Genomic DNA, 23,972 nt, shown 5'->3' with positions numbered 1-23,972 from the left:
TAGGAACAATAAGGATTGGTAGGTCCACCTTGCAAAAAGATTTACAAACATACAATGAAGTATGCACTTGGTAAAGAGATTTACAAAAGATTTTCAAGTCTACCTTGTGAAAGGATTTAACTAATCCACTTGTTAGGATAAAATAGTGGCTGATCTCTGATCTACAACTTGGTTTGCTGAGTGAGATTCCTTTAAGTTTAATAATCACCTTGTTGTGATAGATAAATCTTTGCTACTCCTTATACTATTGTAGCCTTTATACTTCACACTTTTTGTTCTTCTCTGCTTATTACATTACTTCTATACTATATCTCATATCTTTGGATGTGATACAATACATTACATATATATCAATCAAAATTGCAATTCAACAAAGTTGGCTACAATACAAATTTGCCCAAAATACACAAAGTCAACCCAACTATAAGAACTCGGGTTTTGAATACTATCTCAATGAAGTTTTGATATTCAACATCTATTGTCAATGCTCAACATCATCATGCATTTGGTAGATTTAGAAGCTTGGTCCATACTGATCACTTCCAAGTAGTACTAAACTTGGTTTGCACTAGTGACTCAGTGAATACTATGAAACTTGACATATAAACTGAATCACTTGATTCACACTACATAGATTGGTCAATGCCATCACAATGAGCTCAGTATAAACTAAATCACTTGGTTAACACTAAGTGACTTAGTTAACACTAGATTCACATCACTGTAACTGTAAACTCGGTAAGCACTAATAAACTTGGTATGCACTGAGGAACTTGGCATACATTGAGATGCTGGGTTTACATTGCTAATCACCAACTTGGTAGAAACTGCTTAGCACAAATTGAATATTGTTCCTTGAACTTGGTAGCAACTATAGAACTCAGTAAAGCTTGAAATTCTTAGTAAACACTATTAACTATACAATAAGCTTGGTAGATACTATCTGTCTAAATAAGTGTGTGTCACTAATAACAAACATGACTGTAAGGTCAACACATCGGATAGAAAGATAAAACAGACACGTACACCATACACATGCAAGTATGGGGTATGTACCATAACAAACATCAAATGCTCAGATAAAATAATTCATCATTACAAATTTTAAGTAATCATCATTAAAGCATCATCTAACATTGCTATGAAAGAATTCACATTTATTACCTAAGAACCATTAAAGCATCATTAATGTGCTAGTAATCATAATCATCAATCAACATATGAAATATAATCAACTAAGTAATTCTTTATTGATATACGTGTAATCCAAGTCATGAAATATTTTCATAATTATAAATCCAATACCCTTGAAACGAACGCATGCATAAAATAAGCATAAACATAGTTTGGTAAATATAATGGAAAAGAAAACTATAGGTGGGCATTACAGAAGGAAGTTAGTGCCAACTGAGCCTAGTCAGTTAATGAAGGAAGTTAGTGTTAATAGAGTTCAGTCAGTCATCAAAGGAATTTTTGTATTAATCGAGTGATCAATCCAGTGTTAGCTGACTATCAACAGATTACTTTTGTTGATTAATTGGTTGATACAAGTCAATTGAATGGATGTCAAATTTTTGTATGGAAGTGTATTCAAGATGACTTGACATTGAGTATCATATATATGAAAGGTCAAGCCGTGGATTGAAATAAGAAATTGGGAACAATGTGAAAGAAGTGAAATGAGAAGGATAACTGATTAGATGCAAAGAATATTATCATAAAGAAGGATCAAGAGGATAAAGTAGAACAATGATATGAATCTACAAAGTTAGTAACTTCAAAAATCAGGTTAATCATTTTTCCTCTCTAACAATTGTAGCAGTGAAGAAACCTCTTAATATAGTTGACTTAATAGTCATTTTGTAAATCAGGAGGCAATTCTAATTTAAGTGTTTAAAAACCTCTAACAAGGCCACTCCTAACAGGGTGATCCAAATCCTCTAACAGGTTTATACTTAACCATACATTTTGTAACCTTTAATAGGTTTGGCTCCTAATAGGGCTTACTTCAAAAGAGTAAAAAGTTGTAAATAGTTGCATTGGTGGTTTTCCCAAATTAGGTTTCCATGTTGAATCTTGGTGTCTCATGTGTTCATGTTATTTTCTTAATGCTTTATGTTTTTGCTACTATGTTACTAAAGGTTAATACAAATTAATATCTTAAGACTTCTTTTTAAACTAAGTTATAGTTCTAACTAAGTAGAGCAAGGATTTGGTTTACTAAGTGAGAAGTTTGTATTGACATCTAAGGGACTAGGAATTATTTTTTTGGTAAATGATTCACCCCTCCCCTCTCAGTTACTCCTTGCATTTCCAAAAATTGGTATTTGAGCTATTGGTTCTTGTAGAAAAGGTTTCAAAAAACTAAGCTAAAGATCAAGATGTCTCACAGAAGAGAGATTCCTAAGCTTAATCGAGAGAACTTTTCAGCATGGAAAGAACTGATAAGGTTACATATGGGAACCATTGGAGATATAGGTATGAACTTCTTATTGAACCAATATGTGGCACCACAAAAGCCTTTAACTATGGATCAGATGGTGGATGTGAAGAATCACAATACAATGATGATTATTATTTCTTCCTCTCTCAACTATTCTAAATTTGATGAAGTCAAATATTTCCCTACTTCTTATGACATGTGGAACAAACTAGAAAAGATTTATGGGGGAGATGATAATGTGAAAAGAGATAAAGTAGAAAGTCTAAGAGGATTTTTTAATTAGATGAAGATGAAAACATTGCAAAATGCAGTGAAAGAATCAAAGCGAGTGTAAATGCAATCAGAGATGTAGGAGGAAAGATAGATGATAAAATAGTAGTCAACAAGGTATTAAGATCTCTTATTTAGGTATTTATGCAATCAGAGTTTTAGATATTCAAGAAATGAGATGTGATCCTAAGAATGATATAACTTAGGATGCACTTGTGGGAAGATTGACTTCTTTTGAGTTGGATAACTTTGATAACTATCTTCCTAATACTAACAACATATTGTATGTATTCAAATCCAAACTAACTCTTGGTAGAAAAGGAGGAAACTCAAAAGGAAAACAAATTGATAATGAATAAGATGATGATTCTAAGGATGACCTTGAAGACACTGAAGCCCTACTTGCAAGAAGGTTACCAAAAGGCAAAGGTAAATACGAAGGTAAAATGACATTGATTTGTTTCTCATGTGAAGAGGTTGGTCACATTGTTGCAAGGTGTCTAAATAAAGAAAACAAAGATGGAAAAAAAATACAATAAGTTCAAAGGCAAGAAAGACTTCAAGAGCTACAAGGACTACAAAGACAAAAGTAAGAAATCTTGTTACATTGCTAAAGATTTTGACAATGATGATGAAGATGAAATTGTATATATTTCTATTAAAGATGAGTCAAATAGTGAGGAAAATTAAAAGACAACACATATTTTTTATGTTAGCAAGAATGACACATGGATAATAGATAGTGGTTGTTCTCATCACATAATTGGTGACAAAACTAAGTTTGAACTCTTGGAAAATTATGATGGTGGAAGCATTAGATTTAGAAATAATGAACCATGTTATGTGAAACGAAAATGATACATTACATTAACTAAAGGAGTCAAATGTGACAATGCCTACTGATTTGATACAAGGTGGAATAGCTTAACAATATTCTAAGTGTGGCATAGCTTAACAAAATTTGATACAAGGTGGAATTCATGAATGGGAAAGCCAAGTTGTTGCATAGAAAAGGAAACCTAGTTAGGACTAGCAATCAGGCTAATGGTAATCTATTCTATCTAGATCTCATAGAAAGTTCATTCCTTTTGGCACAAGTAGAAGAAAAATGACTATGGCATAAAATAATGTGTCATGTAAACTTTGATAACCTAGTTACAATAAGAAAGAACAAAAGAGTAAGAGGTATTCCAAATTTGAAGAAACTAGATATGGCCATGTGCAAATAATGTCAAATTGGAAAAATGGGCTAAAGTAATTTCAAAAGTAAGAATTACTATACAAAAGAAGTCTTGGAACTAGTTCATATAGATCTTTGTGGACCAATAGGTATAGAGAGCTACAGTGGAGACAAATATTTCATTTTGTTTGTTGATGATTATTCTAGGATGATGATAGTGATGTTTCTAAAAGACAAATTTGAAGCTTTTCAAAAATTCAAGTGGTATCTAGCTAGAGTTGAAAAAGAAATAAAGAAGAATCTAAAATGCCCAAGGTCAAATAGAGGAGGTGAATTAATCTCTAATGAACTCAATGAGTTGTGCAATGAAAGAGGGATCAAAAGACAAGTATCTATAGGTTCAGTAGACCTCAGCACAATGGCATAGCAAAAAGAAGGAATAGATCCATCATGTGGATTATGCAAGAATATTGAGGATTGAGAAAATTGTTACAACCAAATACTAGAAAGAAGCAATTAGCACAATAGTTCATACCCTTAAAACCAAGTTCAACTAAAGAAAGGTACAAATTAAACACCTTATGAATCACAATATGGTTATAAACCTAATGTCCATTATTTCAAAGTATGTGGAAGAAAATGTTATATCTTGAAAGAGGCAAAGAAAGGAAATTTTGATACAAAAAGTGATGAGGGCATATTCGTAGGCTACTCTAACAAGAGCAAAGCATATAAATGCTTGAATCTTGCTACTCACAGAGTTATAAAAAGTGTACATGTGAAAATTGATGAGTTTGCAGAAAAGAGTGAAGAACAAAGTACTAAGGAACTTAAGAACTACAAAAAATTTGTTTACTATGAGCACAAGACTTTACCCAAGTTTCAAGAAAGTATGGTTGGACAACAACAGACTATGCCTCCCAAGTCACCAGTCTAAACCTAGTTACATCTAGTGCAACCTGAGCTAGAGATAGTTCAAATTGAGTCTCAGACAGAGGAACCCAAGTCACAGGTAGAGGGAATTGAGTCTCAGACAATGGAACTTGAACAAAGATCATAAGATCACAAGTCATTGAACATGGTGAAACAAGTCCAAAATCTAGAAGGAAAGAATCTATACTTGTTAAATATGTCCAAAGGCATCATGCACTTGAACAAATAATTGGAGATCAGATAGGAGGCATATTGACGAGGAATAAACTAAAGGGTACATGTTTGCTTAGTGTATTTGAGCCTACAATTATAAATGATTCTTTGGATAATGAAAGTTGGATAGAGGCAATGAATGAAGAAATTGAGAAAATTGAAAGAAATAATATGTGGACGGATTTTCCTAGACCCAAGGACAAAAATGTAATTGATACAAAATGGGTTTTTAGAAACAAATTGAATGAAAAAGGTGAAGTATTAAGGAACAAGGCAAGGCTACTGTGTAAAGGATATGCTCAAGAATAAGGTATCGACTATGGAGAAACATTTTCTCATGTTGCAAGACTTGAAGGAGTCATAACACTACTTGCATATTCTACACACAAACGATTCAAAGTATATCGAATGGATGTAATGCCCACACATAGTTTGTTTTTTCATTATATTTACCAAACTCTTTTATGCCTATTTCATGGATGTGTTAGTTTCAAGGATATTATTTCATAACTTGGACTAGAGATATATCAATGATGACTATTAATTGATTATATTTCATGTTTTGTTTAATGATTATGGTTACTAGTGCATTAATGATGCTTTAATGATTTGTAGTTAATAAATGTGATTTCTTTCATAGCAATGTCAGATGATGCTTTAATGATGATTACTTCATATTCATAATGATGCATTAATTTATCTGATCAATTGATGTTCGACTTATAATTATTATGGTACTTACCTCATACTTGCATGTGTATGGTGCGTGTGTTTATTTTATCTTTCTATTTGTCATGTTTGATATTGTTAAGGGAGGGAGTCGTAGTCACTTGCTAGTCAAAATCTATATGATGTACCACTCCCTGTCATTGCTTGTTTAGTTTAAGTATATTTATATACATGTACATGTTCATCTTTTATATAGAATGTAGGTACCAAGCATTGAGTTCCCTAAATTGCCAAGATGAGTGTGCCCTATCACAATAACTCAATGGTAAGAATGGGGAGATAATGTTCAAGTCCAATCCCAGCCATAGCCTAAATACTTGTTTTGCAAGGAGGACTTATAACTGACTTTCCACCCTTTTCAAAGCCCGTGAGTTTATCTGTGTCTGTGTTGTTTGACTTTGACCTTTGGTTTGTTTTGGTAATGTTGCTTTTATGTGGATTTTGCTATGTGATTTATTTAGTAAATGATTTAATTATAATATTTTAGTTAATCATATAAATTATTAAATATTATTTGATTAAAAAGAAAATATTAAAGTATGAGAATATTTAATTGATTTAAAAATGATTAAATATGATCTTTAATTTAGAAGTCTAAATTTAGAAAATTGGTTAAAGAGAAATTAGAATATGACAATATTTAATTAATTAAATATGTACTTTAGTTTAAAAGATTTAATGTAAAAGTCTAGTTTAATAAGTTGGACAAAAAGATAATTAAAATATTAAAGATTTAATATTTCTTTATTGTAATTATTTATTTAATAATAATTAAATTAGAGTTGCAATTAAACAATGATCTTTGAATATAATTATTAATTTAAATAATAAACTATGTTTTAATTAGTGTTTGCACTAATTAATAAACTGGAGGAAAATAAAATATAAAAGAATAAAATTTAAAGATAAAGTTATAGTTCTAATTGTGGCATAGTTATATTTATTTAATTTAATGATAATTATTTAGGAGTTTTATTTTAATAATAAACTTTAAATAATATTATTAATTAAATTAATAAATACATTATAAAAAATGCTTCAAAAATTAATTAAAGAGAGAAAACTAATTATTTAAATTTATATATACTGTAATTAAATATCTTAAAGAGTTGTGCATGAAAAGGTAAGAGATAATAACGTAATAAACAATAATTGATCAGTGAGTTCACTCTCGTGATTACACAATCAGAGCCCCAATTTAGGGGAGAACTCTTTATCAGAGATCTAGAAGTTATTTTGCAATTACACAGATTTTAGGGAGCAAAAATTGAGAATTAGATCAAAAGAATTATTTGAAAGTTTCAAAAGGTTTGGATTTGCATGCATTCACAAATTGTCTTGGATTTTAGCTATGGTTTTGAGATAGGGTTTGAAAATCCATTATAAAATTTTATTGAAAGATCTGTCTACTTCGTGTCTTCTTGAGTGTTTCCATATTGCTTATTAATTTAGTGTATTGATTGTTGAATAAAGAATTATGTTGTAGATTTTGAAAAAAGAAAACTTATTAATCAATAAAACTTGATTGAGGAAAATTATAGAAAAACTATAGAAAATTATTATGACTGTATTCTTATAAACCCCTTTCTAATATAATGCAAATTTTGATTATTGAAAATTGGAAGAAAACAATAAATTGAATAGTTAGGGTTTCAACTTTAAATTTGTCATTAGAACTATGTGATTATCATGAATTTTCTAAATATTGATGAATAAATTCTTCTAACATCTAAAATCATTTAATTGCAATATTTATTTAGAAAGCAAAAGATTAATTGAGTGAAAATTACATTGTAACTAATTGTATACATGCATGTGAAAACAAATATGTTAAAAATAGAAACTAAGTATAGTAAGGTTACATGCATGTAAAAATAAATATGCTAAAAATAGGAAGTTTAGTATAGTTACATGCACGTGAAAATAAATATGCTAAAAATAGGAAGTTAAGTATAGTATGGTTACATGCATGTGAAAATAAATATGCTAAAAATAGAAAGCTAAGTATAGTATGGTTACATGCATGTCAAAACAAATATGCTAAAAATAAAAAGTTAAGTATAGTATGATTACATGCATGCAAAAACAAATATGCTAAAATAGAAGAATTTTTTTTTAATATGGTTGCATGATTTGAGAGATCAAAGACATGTGAAAATACTAATTACATGTGTATTTTTATTTTATATAATTTAATTTTCAGATTTTAATTTTTTTTTAAATGATTTATTAATTTTTAAAATTAAATACATATTATCCATTTAGTTATAAAGTGAATGTTAGTATTAGTGATTATTTAAGTCTAATTAAACTCTTAGTTGCATATAAATGATTTTATTATTAATGCAAGAGGGGTTAATAAATAAATATATAAAATTTTATTATATTTTAAGAGAAGTTGTGGTAGAGTTTACTTTGTAATCATTTAGTTAATAACTATTTAACTTTATCAAAAAAATTTAAAAAATTTAAATTAAATTTATAATTTTATCTCTAGTTGCATTATGAGTTAAAAGAAAATTAAATGTTAATATTGGACTTAAATAGAAACCAAATTAATATTTTAGAAATGAAATTGATATTAGTATTTAATCTAATAATATACATTTATGTTATTGATTAAATCATGTATGATTTAATATTATTTAAATTAATAACATGATAATATTGCATGATATTTTATATACACAAAAAGATTGGATATTTAAATACTTATTATTTTAAAAAAGCATATTAGCATAACAATTTATATTAACATATATATTCTTTCTTTATTTTTAAACACATCCTTATGATCAAACTAAACAATATTAAATTGTTGGAAATAAATCATGTGGCTGAAAACTATACTTTTTCTAATATTCTATTTATAGTTTTGTGATGTTTATTTTCTTGATAGTTTTTCTTTGTGGGTTGTTGGCCAAGTTAGAATGTGCACTAGAGGCATTTTTGAGATTTCTTTTATGATTATTTGATTGGATGTCACGAAAAACTTTATGATTTGAATTGAGATTTATGTTTTATGAGCTTTATGCTATTGAGCATTTATGAGAACTCGGGTTTCGAGAACCAATGTTATTTTTTGGGTTGCCTATTAAGGAACCAAATTTGATCAATATTACTTTTGTGGTATGGGACACTATTATGATTTGTGATGTTAGTATCCGATGTATGTATGGGACACTATCTTGGTATTTGTACATTGAGTTGGTATGAGATGTTAGTATTGGTATGAGTGTCCTTTCGATTTTGATTATCTTTTCTTCTTGAGTAGTTTGTGTTACCCTTGAGGTAGTTTTGGCTATCAAGACTCCTTGCCTAGGATTATTTTATGATTTGATTATCTGTGTATGGATCATACATTATCTCTCTTGCACGATGGGAGTGGGAGCCTAATTAGGTGACCATGTGATTGAAATGTAGTGTATTCTTACCATTTGGGTCCCCCTCAGATTGACAAATGTTGGATACTCCTTGATATAGTCGTACCATTATCATTCTTCTTCTTATCTTGAAGACTTCTATTCATTTGATGTATCTATGTATCATGTTTTTTGAGATCCTACGGGATATTGTATTGTATATTGATGTACTTGTACCTATTTTCACATACTCTGTGACATGTGCAATGGATGCTATTCACTAAATGTGTGTTCATATTATTAGTTGTACTAATGCATTTTCTTATATGACTATGTATGTGTTTATTCATTTTATGATTATGAACATTATAATTGAGACTTAAACTTATTAATAAAACTTTCTTAAATGTGACTCAATTTGAAGGAACCCTTGAGGAATTGAAACTGTATTTGTAATTGATTATGTGCTCTTGATGTGTATGTATATATTGCTTCTACATTATTGTTACTTTGATGTTGTTTAAACTTTTTTTTTTAAAAATAGTTCAATAAACATTGTAACATATTAGGTTTATCTATTTTGGTTTCCCAAGTGGGGCATTACAATGGATGTAAAATCATCTTTCTTGAATGGAAATCTGGAGGAAGAAGTTTGCATTGATCAACCTAAAGGTGTCATTGATCCAAATAAAAGAGACATGGTCTAAAAACTACACAAAGCTTTATATGGTCTAAAACAAGCTCCTAGAGCACGATATGAAAGGCTACATGGATATCTAGTAAGGATTGGTTTTCAAAGAACAAATGATAATAGTAGTCTGTCTATTAAAGAAGGACCATGGAACAAGATATTGGTAGCAAAAATATTTGTAGATGATATTTTATTTATAGGACATGATGACTTATGTAAATCATTCTATGAAGAAATGAGGAAAAAATTTGAAATGTTTATGTTTGTAGAGATAAAATTCTTTGTTGGTTTACAAGTTCATCAAATGAAGGATGGCATCACAATTACTTAGTCAAAATACATCAAGGAAATATTGAAGACCTTTGGAATGGAAGATTCTAAACTAGTTGGAACACCTATGTCTACTAGACATAAACTATCTAAGAATGATGATTCAAAGGAGGTAAATTAGACTACCTATAGTGTTAGCCAACTATTAGTAGATTACTTTTATTGATTAATTGATTAATACAAGCTGATTGAATGGATGTCAGATGTTTTTCTGGAAGAGTATTCAAGCTGACTTGACATTGAGTATCATATATATGAAAAGTCAAGATGTGGATTGAAATAAGAAGTTGGGAACAATGTGAAAAAAGAAAAATGACAAGGATATTTGATTAAAGATAGAACATCTAAGGTGCTGCAAAGAATATTTTGATTAGGAAGGATCAAAATGATAAAATAGAACAATGATCTAAATTTTGCAAAGTTAGTTTCTCCAATAATCAAGTCAATCATTGTTACTCTCTAACAATTGTAGCAGTGAAGAAATCTCTTAACATAGTTGACTTAACAATCATTTTGTAACAAGGTGGCATTTCTAATTGAAGCAATGTCTGAAAACCTCTAACAAGGCCACTCTAACAGGATGATCCAAATCTTATAATAGGGTCACACTTAACTGTGATCTTTTTAACCTTTAATAGGGTTTGCTCCTAACATGGCTCACTTTAGAAGAGTAAAAAGTTGTCACTAGTTGCATTGGTGGTTTTCCCAAATTGGGTTTTTATATCAAATCTTGGTGTCTCATGTGTTTATGTTATTTTCTTAATGCTTTATGTTTTTGCAACTAATTTACTTAAGGTTAATACACATCAATATCTTAATACTACTTTGTTAGTCAAGTTACAATTCTAAGTGAGAAAATCAAGGATTTGGTTTACTAAGTGAGAACTTTGTATTGAAATCTAAGGGACTTGGAATTGTTTTTACGGTAACTAATTCACCCCTCCCCTCTCAGTTACTCCTTGCATTTCCAATAGAGGCTATGTTGGTTATATATTTTATAAGAGGAGTGAATGTCAAGATAATGGATAATACAAGGATCTTTGAACCCAAAACTCTTAGTGAGGATGTGATTAAGGCCACCCTTTTAGAGTGAAAAATGACAATAAGTCATGGTGGTCCTTAGAGTAGTAGTGCACCACAACTAGGACTAGGTGATAAAGGAAATGATTTCCAAGGAGTCAAAAGCACCAAAAATTTGCCTTCATCAAAAGGTGGAAATCCTCAATTCATAAGAAGGAATTCTTTCATGGACATGGTGGTGGCTCTCAGTTATGAAATTATCATAGTTGGAAATTGTTAACATGAATGTTGATGCTATGGGGGAGCATTGCAGAACATTGTTATGATAACTATGTTTGTTATTGATGACAACATAGTAATAAGTTTGTAAAAGACTAACAGAATAATAGACTATGATTTTTGTATTGAAAAAATTATATTACTAATCTAATGATGCACAATTACCAGCACATACTACATTGTGTATTTGTTACAAGGTCAAGTGCACAAAACGTGAATCGACAGTGTATGGGAGGTATGATTGATCTATAGAGAACCGTATGAAAATAGAGTATTAGGAAAGTAGTTCCTATTGCATGATCGCTACAGTTTGTTACAATTATAGTGAAGGGTTGCACAGTGAACTAGAGATAGTTTATTGACTGTTGATAATGTCAAAGAGTGTGAATTTATGGAAGTCACAAATGTGAAAGTTTATGTATAACTATGAGCCAAAAACATTAAGTAAATGAGTATTTCATTTAATTAATGTATGATTATAAATTATGAAGTTGACTCAAGGATTTATTATCAAGCATGGTATAAAGGAAAGATGTTTTCCTTATTTTAAACACAAAGAAGTGAGGAAGACTTGTGAATTACTAAGCAGCAAAGTGATACAAAAGTAGAGTGATCTACCTATGTGTGCAAGTGACCTTAAGGGTTATTGTTGCTAATTTTAGAGATCCAAATCTAATTGCATGATCAGAAGGTGAAGGAGTCTAACATACTAGATAGAGGAAAAAGGAGAAATCTTGGTACACATATATTATTCTAAAAGGAATAGTATCAAGGTCAATTGGATAGTGGGTTCATTGATTTGATCCTGAAGTTGTTTGGACAATGGGTTCAGTTGCCTTCCACAACTCCTAACAAGATTGGCAAAACTCATAATAATGTTGGAATCTCCTAATGTAAGGAAACTCAAGTGTGGAAACAGCTTCCTACACTAATCTCTTAAGAGAATTATGGTGCAAATCCTATTAAAATCTTTTACACTTACAGATTCAATATCATGTAAACAACAATATTTCAGCCAAGTAAGCATAAAGAAACTAGATAGAGAAAGAAACACATAACACACAGATTTTTTGATGGGGAAAAACCTTTCAGTAAAACAACCCCACCCCTCTAGAACTTGCACAATGTATTATCTTCAACACAAGGTTGTGAAGAACCTCCTTATAGCAATATCGTAAGAATGCTCGAAATAACAGAATACAAAGTGATAGCAGAACTCAGAATGAATCTACTGATCACAGGCCACTTCGAGGGGGTAACCTCCTTTGAGCAAGCTCAATACAATAAATTCGTCCGTGCCCATCAAGGGCCTCAACCTATTCTTATATACTGGGTACGATCTAGAAAAGTAATACTACCTATGCATGTGGGATAATAAAATATACTCACGGGACGACTTACAAAGCATATGCGTCCAACAACACTACTCTAACAAAATAAATAGAAGGAACACACAGGTTCCTAACATCCCCTCTCCCTTAGAAAAAAAGCTTTGTCCTCAAAGCTTAAGGTGTGGAAATTGTTGTTGAATCTGAAGAAGGGGTTCCCAGGTAGCATCCTCTGGTTGCATGCCATGCCACTGAATCAAGACCTCAGAGATGGAGCGAGAGTGAAGCTGGCGAGTGCGCTGGTCAATGATTGCCACCGGCTCCAGGATAATGGATCCTTCCGTATCCATTTCAGGGAGAGTAGTTTGTGCTCTGACAGTGGTACCCAGAACTTTCTTTAGACAAGAAACATGCAAGACTGGATGAATGCGAGAAGAAGGAGGAAGTTCCAGTTTATAAGCAACTGAACCAATCTTCTGCAGAACCTTATAAGGCCCATAAAATTTTGGGGCCAGCTTATGACGCCCTTTCAGCTTTAGGGTGGATTGTTTGTATGGCTGTAGACGAAGAAAAACCATATCCCCAACTTGAAATGAGCGCTCAGAACGGTGTTGATCTGCTTGCTGTTTCATCCGATTATGGGCCATGTGAAGATTATCCTGTAAGGTACGAAGAATCTGATCCCTGCTACGGAGAACTATGTCAACTGCCTAGACTGGTGAGCTGTTGGGAGTGTAGGGAAGGAGCACTGGAGGTGCCTGACCATAGACTGCTTCATATGGAGTCATTTTAGAGGCAGTGTGGTAAGAGGTATTGTACCACCATTCAGCTAAAGGGAGCCACTTGGCCCACTGATGTTGCTGTTCGGAAGTGAAGCAACGAAGATAAGTTTCCAAGCATTTATTGACAATTTCAGTTTGACCATCAGTTTGTGGGTGATAGCCCGAACTCATCTTCAGTTTGGTGCCAGTTTTCTGAAACAGTTCAGTCCAAAAATGACTGGTAAAAGTTGCATCACGATCAGAGACAATGGAAGAAGGGAGTTCATGAAGACGAAATATCTGGTCCATGAAGATTTGTGCAACAGAGGAGGCAGTATAGGGGTGGCTGAGGGCACAAAAATGACTATATTTCGAGAGACGATCAACCACAACCAAGATCACTGTCTTGCCACCGGATTTAGGAAGCCCTTCAATGAAATCCATAGAAATATCAGTCCAAATTCGTGTAGGGATGGGCAATGGTTCGAGCAAGCCAGGAAGGAGGATCGTTTCACCCTTGTGGCGTTGGCAAGTATCACATTCAGCCACCATCTGTTGAATTGTCTGTTTCATCCCTTTCCAAAAGAAGTTTCTCCTTGCTCGCTCATAAGTTTTGAGGAAGCCTGAGTGCCCTGCTGAAGGAGAAGCATGGAGTTCATAAAAAATAGCCTGATGTAGAGCTGGGTTCTGAGGAAGCACTAGCCGACCCTTGTATCGAAGAGAAGCACCATCCCAAGAGTAATGTGGTATAGCAGAAGGATTATTGGCTAGCTGGTGAATGATTTGAGATAAAGAAGAGTCACTGTCATAGCCCTGCTGAACAGACGCTAACCAATTGGGAATGGGCATAGAAATAGCGGAAAGGGAAGCTTGATTATCAAATGTGCGAGAAAGAGCATCTGCCACAATATTCTCCTTACCCTTCTTGTAGGTGATCTCATAATCATACCCCATGAGTTTGCTGACCCATTTCTGTTGTGTAGGAGAGGATACCCGTTGTTCCAGGAAGTATTTTAGACTTTGGTGATCGGTTCTGATGCAAAAATGACTCCCTAAGAGGTATGGCCGCCACTTCTGTACAGCATGCAAAATAGCCATCATTTCTTTTTCATAAGTAGAGAGGGCTAGATTCTTACCAGAGAGGGCTTTGCTAGTGAACGCAATAGGATGGTCATCTTGCAGGAGAACAGCACCCAATCCATTGCCGCAAGCATCACTCTCAATAGTGAAGGGTTTGGAAAAATCTGGCATCGCGAGAACAGGTGTACTGCACATAGCCTGTTTCAGTTGTTCAAATGCAATCTCAGCAACAGGGGTCCAGGAGAAGGCATCCTTTTTTAACAGAGCTGTCAATGGTGCTGCAATTTTCCCGTAATCTTTGACAAACTTGCGGTAGTAGCCAGTCAACCCCAAAAAACCCCGAAGGCTCTTGAGAGTTTTAGGATGCGGCCAAGTTTTCATGGCATCTATTTTTGTAGGATCCACCCGCACTCCATGGTGTGCAACAATATGCCCGAGATACTCCACTTCCTCCTGGCCAAACACACATTTAGATAGTTTTGCACAGAGTTGATGATCAGAGAGAAGTTGCAAGACAAGCTCCAGATGATGGAGATGCTCAGCCCAAGTTTTGCTATATATGAGGATATCATCAAAGAAGACCAGAATGAATTTCCGGAGGTATGGTCGAAATATGTTATTCATCACTGCCTAAAATGTTGAAGGAGCATTCGTGAGGCCAAAGGGCATGACTAAAAATTCATAGTGACCATCATGTGTGCGGAAGGCAGTTTTAGGTATATCCTCCTCATTAACCCGAATTTGATGATACCCAGAACGAAGATCTAACTTGGAGAAAAAATGAGCCCCATGAAGTTCATCAAGAAGTTCATCAACAACTGGAATGGGAAACTTGTCCTTTATAGTGAGATGATTAAGTGCTCGGAAATCAATGCAGAGTCGCCATGACCCATCTTTTTTGCGAACAAGCAGAACTGGAGAAGAAAAGGAACTGGTACTAGGGTGAATAATACCTTGCTTCAGTAAGTCACGGACAAGTATCTCGATTTCGGTCTTCTGATGAAATGGGTAGCGGTAGGGCCTGATGTTGGGCGGAACACTGCCAGGAAGGAGCTGAATACGGTGGTCCTCTGGACGAGAAGGAGGTAATCCCACAGGTTCAGCAAATATACCAGAATACTTGTCCAAAATGTGTTGGAGATCGGCAGGAGTGCTAGAGACTGCTGATGGCTGCATCTGAATGGAATGGAGCTGAGCGATGACACCATGTGAATTCTTCTTAAGAAGTTTTTCCATACGGTGTGAACTGATGATGCTGAGAGACCCTGGTTGTAAGCCTTTCAAAGTGTGTTGGTGCCCCTCGGCTGAAAACTGCATCCAAAGTTCAGCAAAATCCCAGAGAATGGGGCCAAGAGTGCGTAACCATTGGGCACCCAAAACCACATCACAGCCACCTAAGGGTAAGGCAAACATGTCAGAGCGCATGTTATAATCTCCAATAGAGAGACGCACATTGCGACATTTCCCTTTACAAGGTAAAGTGCCCCCATTGGCAATCATGACTTCAAAGCTAGAGCAGGGATGGATAAAGCAATCAGCCTGTTTGGCTATTCGTGGATCAATGAAGTTATGAGTGCTACCAGAATCAATGAGTATAGTAAGAGGGATCTTCTTGAAGAAACCCTGGACCCGCATGGGTTGTGGAGTAGTGACTCTTGCCAAAGCATGGACAGATATCTCTGGTGGAGCTTTTGGTGAAGGCGGTTCAGGCTAGTGAGGCTCAACCTCATCATCCACTGTTTCCTGAGCATCAACATATTCTTCCAGTTCCGGTGGAGAATCCACATCCAAGAGATAGAGCTTTTGCTGAACACATCTATGGCCCTGAGACCATTTCTCATCATAATTATAACAAAGCCCTTTGTCTCGCCTGACTCGCATCTCTGTTTCAGACAAGTGCTTGATTGGAGTAGTTCTGGGAGCTGGTATGACTGGAGGGTTGTGAGAACCTGTATTTCTGAATGGAACAAAATTAGATCTGGAGCGTTGTAGAGCACTAATCTTGTCTTTCGCTAACTTAGCCAACCCAAGGGCTTCCATCATTGTAGTAGGTCGAAACATTTTGACTTCTGAGCGAAGTGCATCCTTCAGACCACTGACAAAACAACTACGGAAGAATTCATCAGACAAGCCCTCTGTGTGATTAGCTAATTTTTCAAACTCTGTCTGGTATTCTCTTACAGTGCCTGTTTGACGCAGTTTAGTGAGTGCTCCTGTGAAATCATCAAAGGAACTAGGGCCAAAGCGCTCCAAAATGAGGGTGCACAATTCTCTCCACGTTGGGCCTACATTAGCCTTGATGTACCAACGGAACCATTGAAGAGCTTCATGTTCCAAATGAAAAGATGCAAGGGGGACTTTGTGGTTATCCAAAGTATTATGCAAGCTGAAATACTGCTCTGCCCTATAGATCCATCCAGTCGGATCAGAACCATCGAAGCGTGGAAAATCAAGCTTTGGTCCACGGAAATTGCCAGAAGAGGACCCAGTATCTCCTGAATGGTTTCGGCTCATGGCTGACTGCTGAAAGTTAAGACCCAGAATTTTGTCATCCAGATCTTGAAGTTTGGTTTTGAGGGATGCAATTTCCTCTTCCATGATTTTTGCTCCTGTACGCGTAACAACCATAAAACAAGGTTTTTTTTTTTTTTTGGAATGGGTAGAAGATGAGAAACAAAAACCTTTTTAGTTACGGCAAACTTGGATTTGGGTAAAACTCATATAGGAAATGGGTGTTCGACGGGTGGTGGGAGACTATCTGGGGACAAGGGAAAAAGAAAAATGAGGGTTTCAAGGGTAGGGAGGCGAAATGAGGCGAACAGTCCAAGAGGGATAAGGGAGCAAAATGAGGAATTGAATCTTGTGGCTCAGTTTGGTGGCGATTGGATGAGAGGTGAAAAAGATAGGGCAAACCCTAAAATTAGATAAATGAGGGATTTAGGGCTTTGATATGTAAAATTTGGGGTTGGGTCGCCAAGGAAGGAAGTATGCGAAATGATATTGCAGACGTTCTGCGGAAGTATGAGCAGAAACAGAAAGCAAACAAGGAAGCTACGACTAAAAAACAGAAAAATTCACTCACAGACAGAACAACTGAAAAGAGTTATTGCAATAACAAGAGATATTAGAAGTGAGAGGAACCTGAAGGCCACGACAGAAGAAAAAAAAAAAAAATTGATGTAATTTCCACCCAGCGAGCCCAAGAGAGTGCTCTGATACCAGATGTGAAGAACCTCCTTATAGCAATATCGTGAGAATGCTCGAAATAACAGAATACAAAGTGATAGCAGAACTCAGAATGAATCTACTGATCGCAGGCCACTTCGAGGGGGTAACCTCCTTTGAGCAAGCTCAATACAATAAATTCGTCCGTGCCCATCAAGGGCCTCAACCTATTCTTATATACTGGGTACGATCTAGAAAAGTAATACTACCTATGCATGTGGGATAATAAAATATACTCACGGGATGACTTACAAAGCATATGCGTCCAACAACACTACTCTAACAAAATAAACAGAAGGAACACACAGGTTCCTAACAAAGGTTACAATACACTTGCAATGCAAGTTCAACAGTGACAACAGAAGACTCTAGTAGCAACTCACAGTACCAACAATACACTTTCTCACATCCCCCCTCTTCGTAACCCTAAAAATGCTTATAACATGCGCTTCACTTTTAGGGCTACTCCCAAAGGTAAATGTATTAGGGTTTTACCACTCTCCAAGAAAATAGGAACCCCAAAAAAATGTATCAATTACCACATGTCTACACCTATCATTGAATCTTCCTAACATAGCTCTTACGTGTCATAGGAATCTGTCATAACCGTTTTAGCTATGATCTCCTTATATACAATTCAAGATGCCAACACATCAACATTATTTGCAAGAAATACATTTTACAAAACAAATAATAAGAATAGGAATTATCCAAGGTTGAGACACATTATTCCTAACACCTAACAGGGACTTTTTGTACTAAATGTTGTAATAGATTCCTAACAAGGTCCATCCTCTAATAAGGAATATTCATAATAGTACATCATTTTGTGGGCATCATTCCTACTAGGGTTTTCCCTTAGATCAAGGGTTTCCCTAGTCAACATATCTAGTGTAATTGTGTATGAGCATCTCTTTATGGTTATTATTTACATTGGTCGATTGATCAAGATTTTTTAAAGAGGATAAATATTTTAATTATCACATAACTGATTCACACCCCCCCACCCTGCCCTCAATTATATTGGTGGACTATTGTTTCTAACAATTGGTATCAGAGCATTAGGTCCTTGAAGAAAAAGTTTAAATTTGGGAGATCCATGGCGAACATGTTCATAAAAGAAAGTCTAAGATTTGATGGCACAAATTAAGATAGCTGGAAGGACAAAATGAAGACTCGTCTTTTTTTCATAGGTCTAGGATATTGGCTTGTAACCAAGGCATCTAAAAACATTATGGAAGAAGACAATATTGAAAGTTGTATTGAGGAACAAAGAGAAGTATTTATGTGCAACATAAGGGCAAGAGAAGCAATATTGTCATGTCTACCTAAAAGTGAGTATAGCCAGGTAAAATAACTCAAAACATCTCATGAAATTTGGAAAACCTTAGAAGCTAATTATGAGGGTGATACACATGCAAAAAGAGTTAGATTACAAAATATGTATTTCACATTCCAAGATGCTAAAATGATGGAAGATGAATATGTAAGAAGCCACATTGGCAGAATATCTGAGATTGTTGTAGGAATCACATCTCTTGGTGGAAAGATGTCTGATGGTGAAGTAATATGGAAGCTCTTGAAAAGTCTAACACCAGTGTCTTTCAAGACAATAACATAGATGATTTAGGTGATGATACCCTGTACTACTAATTTCACCAAAGAAATATTGCTTGGTAGATTGGAAGCTAAAGAATTCAATCTAAAACAATTTGGAGAATTAGAAAAAGTTGAGACAACATATAGTGCATTTAACATCAAACCCGGTCTAGCAAGGAACACAAAGTTGCAAGGAGACATTGCTAACATCAAGTCTATTGAGGAAAAGATCCAAGAAGGAGTGACTCTTCTTGTGGAAAGAGAAAAGGATGGTAAGAATATCTTTAAATGTTGGACATGTAATGAATATGGTCATTATGCATTTAAGTGTCCTAAAAGAGAAAGAAAGTATAAGGGAAGATTCAAATCTAGAAGACCTAGAAATTGTTTATATGTTAATGAAGAAGAAGAAGAAGAATCTGATCAAAATAAAAGTGAAGATGAATTAGGATTCGTAGCTATAAAGGAGGATGATCTTGATAGAGAAATTAGAGAAGAAAATGCTCTCATTTCACAAGTTGAAAGAAAAGATTGGATCATTGATAGTGGTTGTCCACATCACATGATTGGTGATATGAGAAAATTTGTCAAATTTAGAAGCTGTGATGGAGGAATTGTCAGAGTAGGGAACAATGCATCCTGTCACATTATAGGAATTGGATCTATCACACTTGATGGTAAAACAAATATTGATGATGTTTATTTTGTTGATAGACTAAAACATTACTTGTTAAGTGTTGGATAGCTTATGGACAAAGGTTACCAATTACAGTTTGGTAATAACACATGCATCATCAAGGACAAGGAAGGAAAATTTATTGGTACTGGCACAAAAACTAGACGTAATGTATTTCAATTAAAAACCACTGAAATTACATGTTTAGTAGCTAAAGTTGACAATAGTTTGTTATGTCACAAAAGATTTTGTTACAAAAACTTTGATAACATTGTGAAAGCTAGTAATACACTTGCTATACAAGATTTACCTAAGATCACTAAGCCAACTAACATTATTTGTAAGGAACATATCTTGGCTAAGAAGAAGAAAGTTTCATTTCCTAGCAAGCAATTTGGTACTACACAAAAGCTGGAATTGGTTCATATAGATTTGAGTGATCCCTCAAGAACAAGAGGATTCTATGGAGAGAGGTATTTTATGATTTTTGTTGATGATTTTACCATAATGATTGTTAGATTGCAGTGACTGATCAGGAAAGTATTGTACATATTATGGCCGACATATGGCCGACATATGGCCAACATGTTATAACCCTAAAGCAGTTTAATACTTGTATAAAAGGGCTTAGGGTTGGGTATTTTTCATAATGTTGTGATGCAAAATTGGTTCTTGCGGCGGTATTGAGCTGTAAGGGATTACAGATTGTAATCAGGTTGTAATCACTGGATTGTAATAAGATCAGACTTGCTGTTTGGTGGACGTAGCCCAAGGATTGGGTGAACCACATTAAATCTTGGTGCCTTGTGTTCATTTTTGTGTGTTCTATTATTTTCTGTTATTGGTTATATTTGCATGTAGTTCTTATTTCTATCCGTGGTTTATCCTAACAATGATGTGGGTAGGTTTTCTTAAAGAAAAATCAGAGGCATTTAATAAATTTAGGATATTCAAGAATAAAGTAGAAAATGAATCTGGAGTTAAAATCAAGAGCTTAAGATCTCATAGAGGAGGAGGATTCACTTCTAGAGAATTCGATATCTACTGTAAAGAACATGGAATCAAGAGACAACTATCTTCACTACATACACCTAAGTAGAGTGGGATTGCTAAGAGAAGAAACAAATCAAGTATTGTAGTAGCAAGAGCTATGCTATTCGAAAATAATGTATCAAAGACTTTGGAGAAAAGCAATCAATATAGAAGTATACACACTAAATAGAGTACAGATCAAAAAAGGTATGGAGAAAACACCTTATGAGTTATGGTTCAAATACTCACCATCAATCAAATATTTCAGAATATTTGGAAGAAAATGTTACATCAAAAGAGATGATGATGTTGGTAAGCTTGACCCAAGGATCGATGAAGATATGTTTCTTGGCTATTTATTAAAAAGTAAATCTTATAGATGTTTCAACTATAGAGCAAAAACTATAGTAGAGTGCAAATGTGAGAATAGATGAAAAGTTTGGCACCAAAGAGAAAGTGATGGATTATAACTATAATGGAGATGATTATTCTGGGATGACCAATAGGTGTAATGAATTATTTCTCAAGACTAACAATGATTTGCAGAATAATACACAAACTAAAGAAGTAAGAGAAGAACAAAGTGCAATACCTAAAATAAGAGTTGAAGTAGCAACTCCTACCCCAAATAAGAATGTGATAAGAAATCATTCCGTTGATCAGATAATAGGAAGTAAAGAAAAAGGAGTAATGACAAGAAGCATAATCAATGAAGAACTATGTCTAATATCTCAAGTAGAACCAAAAAGCATAGATGAAGCAATCAAGGATGATCATTGGATGAAAGCAATGGAAGAAGAACTTCAACAGATAATAAAGAATGGCACATGAGAACTAGCCCCTATACCTAAGGACAAAAATGTGATTGGCACAAAATGGTATTCAGAAACAAAATGAATGAACAAGGAGAAGTAATAAGAAACAAAGCAAGACTGGTATGCAAAGGTTATTCTCAAGAAGAAGGAATTGACTATAAGGAAACATATGCACTTGTAGCAAGAATGGAAGCTGTCAGAATGTTCTTAGCATATGCAGCAAATAAAGACTTTAGGGTATATTGGATGGATGTTAAGTCAATGTGCTTAAATGGAGAACTTGAAGAAGAAATTTATATTGAGAAGCTAGAAGGCTTTCCTTTGTCAGAAGAGAAGGATATGGTTTGCAGATTAAAGAAAGCCTTGTATGGATTAAAGCAAGCACCTAGAACCTGGTATGAAAGGTTAGATAAATACTTGGCAAAGCTTGGATTTGCCAAAGGAACAAAAAATAGTAACTTGTTCTTAAAAGAAATAGGAAATGGTTTGTTGATAATCATTGTATTTGTTGATGATATCATTTTTGGAGGAAATGATGAAGCTAGTAACAAATTCTTAGAAGATATGAAGAATGAACTTGAGATGAGCATGATAGGAGAAATGAAATTTTTATTAGGATTGCAAATTTTTCAAAACAAAGAAGGAATCTTTATTTCTTAGACCAATTATTTGAAATATTTTTTGAAAAGATTTGGACTAGAAAATTGCAACCATGTTGGAACTCCTATAGTAATTGATCACAAGTTATCAAGCAAGGATGAGACACCTACTGTTGAACAAAAGAAGTACAAATCATGATTGGAGGATTGCAATATCTAACTCATTGTAGACCTGATATAGTGAATGCAGTTGGAACTGTGGCAAGATTTTAGGTTGATCCTAAAGAATATCACTAGGCAGTGGTAAAAAGGATATTCAGATATCTGAAAGGGACATCTAATTATGGCATTTGGTATGACAAAAGTAATGATTTTACTCTTTGCACTTATACTAATGCTAATTGGGATGGAGATATGGATGATAGAAAAAGCACCAGTGGAGGAGCATTCTTTCTTGGTGGAAGATTGGTTTCTTGGCTAAGCAAGAAACAAGATTGCACTTCAAAAAGTACTGCAAAGGTAGAATATTTTGCAACAGCAAATAACTGTAATCAAGTTATATGGATGAAGCAGATGATGAAGGATATTGAAATTACATTCAAAGAACCTAATATTATTTACTGTGATAATACAAGCACAATTAAAATTTCTAAGAATCTTGTTTTGCATTCTAAGACTAAGCACATCTCTATAAAGTATCATATGTTGAAAGAGAAAGTTGTAGAGAAAGAAATTAGACTAGAATACATTGACACTAAGTAACAGATTATAGACATTTTCACAAAGGCCTTACCAAAGGATACATTTGAGTACCTAAGAGGCATGCTTAGGGTTATGGCCCTGCCTATTTCAAAATAAAAGATGCAAAAGTTCATTAGTCCAAGGAATAGAGCACCATTGATAGACTGGACTAAATGCTGATGCTTCCTCAATGGGGGAGTATCTGTGATGAACAGAGTCAGCAAAGAAGTCTTGGTAATTGGTAATTGGTAATTTGTTATTAGTATACAATAGTGTCTTTAGACACTTGAGTTGTTCATGAATTTATATACAAAGTTGTAAAGAAACAAACCAACTTGTGGTTGTGCTGATAAAGAAAATTGAACCATTTGTGTACTATCTTTGACATTGATGTCAATGGGGGAGAAGTATGTCATGAAAAACATTGTACTATGGGGGAGAAGTATTGCAATCAAGGATCTGCATGAAGTAAGATTTGATTGATGAAGAGGATTTGAAAACACTTGTTGGTATTCTTGGAAGTAGATGTCATGCCCAAAAAATAGACAAAACACACCAACATTTTTTTTTAAAAATAATTAATTAATCTACTAAGTTAAAACATGCTACACTGATTAGGTTAAGGAATGATGACATAGGATTAAGATGAGATCCGAATACATATCA

The sequence above is a fragment of the Cupressus sempervirens genome, chromosome 8, assembly GCF_028749045.1.
Source record: "Cupressus sempervirens isolate cs-2001-9-10 chromosome 8, ASM2874904v1, whole genome shotgun sequence".
NCBI lineage: Eukaryota > Viridiplantae > Streptophyta > Pinopsida > Cupressales > Cupressaceae > Cupressus > Cupressus sempervirens.
Note: the sequence above shows the minus strand (reverse complement) of the source record.